We start from the raw sequence: 2,405 nt of genomic DNA, 5'->3' as shown, positions 1-2,405 counted from the left end.
TGCTTGCATATATGTACCTGCCCCTGAAAATTTCCATTCCATGCATCTGATGAAGTGAGTATTCACCCACGAAAGCTCATGATCCAAAACGTCTGTTAGTCTATAAGGTGCCACAGGATTCTTTGCTCCTTTTACAGATCCAGACTAACACGGCTACCCCTCTGATAATTAATAACAAGTTAGTGGAACTTTTTCACAGCTTGGGGAGGTGCATTCCTGACTTGGCTTGAGGGAGGAATGAAGCTGCTTATTCTATTGAAAATGCCCCAGTTTAGCTAACGTTTAGACCCAGACCCACAGTTAGTGTAAGCTGATGATGTTCCATTGATTTTTATATAGAGCTGAGCCAATACACTCCAGCTGAGGATCTGGACCTTAGATTGCATTATTAATAATAATTGTATTGATATTTATTGGTCACTTTTTACAATTTTCTTTATAAACAGATTATGAAAGATTAATAAATGGCTCATCAGAGTCAACCAGGTTAATAGGCTGCTTATCATCATCTAGAACATATACAACTCATGTTTATAACATGTATTAATAATTGGTAAACTCTTTATAAACCATTTATAAACAGAACTTTAATATAAAATCTGACCTAGCTGTTTCTCTGGCGCTGTGGGCTGACACAGCCCCGCATAACAGGAGATCTTTCCCAGAGAAGTGCTGGTCTGACCCAATATAGCCATTCGTATGTTCCTTGTCCCCAAGACCTACAGTCTGAGGATCCGGCTGGGACAGAAACCCCCCCATAGAAGTACACTGGAAAGGCACAGGGAGGGGTATTGCAGTGGGAATGAGCCATGGTAGGGTTTTCATGCTTGTTTGGCAGGAGGAGCGATGGCTTTTGTGTTTGTAGGAGTTGGATTTTCTAGTTGCTTTCCAGGAGGAGTCACTGCACTGATTGCAGCAAGAAGTTTAATTAGTTGATCCAAATGCTGCAGCTGGTGTGTTTGGAGACTTTGAAATTCCAAAGCTGCCAAGGACACGGACGGTTCGTTGTCTGATGGTGAGAAAAGATAACACAAAGTGGAGCCTTTACAGTTCTGTTAAATGTATTCAGAATGGCCTGATCCTGCTGCCCTTGGTAGAGATGGCAGGATTAGGCCCTAAAAAGGTTTGCTTTGACCTGACCTGGCTCAAACTCTTACGGGATCAGAAACCACTTCAGTTTACATTTATGATGTTTAAATATTCAGGAGATGATGAATATTAAAGAACTTCCCACTGGGGGTTCAGGCTTGAATGAACCAGTCTAAACACGGTGCACGCAACGGCCACGAACAAGCAGCTCCGCAGACTCTGGGGAGCATGGGGATGCTCTTGGCTGTGGGCTGGGAGAGTCCAGTGGGATGGATAGTGGTAGCTGAACCAAGGGGCGTGATCCCAGCAGACACTGCCTGCCCTATCCCTGAGGCAGCTGATAGCAAGCAGGTCACGCAATGGGCTTCACGTGCTTTGAACAGGCTCTCAGAGCCTGGGAGCTGCCACAAAGGCTTGATTTGGACTTAAAAACTTGGGGCCGGATTCGTCCAGCTGATCAGGAGAGGGGAACAGATGCTTTGTTCATGATTCAATGCGTAGCAAGCACTGCCTGCTGGTGGGACTGGGACACAGCAGAGAACAAACCACCCCTGTCACAGATACTGGCTAGCACGGTATGTCTGCCTAGGACACTGGTTCTCAACCAGGGGTCCGGGGCCCCCTGAGGGGCTGCAAGCAGGTTTCAGGGGGTTCAAGCAGGTTTCAGGGGGTTCTGCCTAGGGCAGAAAGCTGAAGCCTGGGGCCCTGTGCCTGCCACGCGGGGTGAAGCTGAAGCCTGAGCAATGTAGTTTGTGGGGGCCTCTGTGGCGTGGGGGTCCAGGCAATGGCTCTGCTTTCTACCCCTTAATGCCAGCACTGGTTTTTCTATGCAGAAAACCAGCTATTGTGGCACAGGTGGGCTGTGGAGTTTTTATAGCATTTTTTTGGGGTGGGGGAGGGAGAGGCTCAGAAAGAAATAGGTTGAGAACCTCTGTTCTAGGAAACCAGCACATCTAGCATCTCACTCAGGCTCCCAGCCCTCTCCTTAACAGCTGATGTTCTGTAAGTCATTAGAACAAACCATGACTCTCCACTACAGAATCCCTTCTGTAGCAGTTAGGTGTGTTTTTCCCCGTTGTACAGTTGTGTGGCTTGTCTAGCTGTCATAAATAGATAGCTAAGGGTTAATGTTTTTTTTACCAGTAAAGGGTTAACAAAAGGGAACCAAACACCTGACCAGAGGACCAATCAGGAAACCGGATTTTTCAAAGCTCAGGGAGGGAATTTTTGGGTGTGTGTCCTTTGTCTGTGTCTCTGTTGCTCTCTCTCGGCTCTGAGAGTGATCTCTCTATCTCCAGGCTTTAAAATCTTCTGTT

This window comes from Chelonoidis abingdonii, chromosome 9 (assembly GCF_003597395.2).
Source record: "Chelonoidis abingdonii isolate Lonesome George chromosome 9, CheloAbing_2.0, whole genome shotgun sequence".
NCBI classification, from domain to species: Eukaryota; Metazoa; Chordata; order Testudines; family Testudinidae; genus Chelonoidis; species Chelonoidis abingdonii.
The sequence above is the reverse complement of the archived record's forward strand: the minus strand, read 5'-3'. Positions refer to the sequence as shown.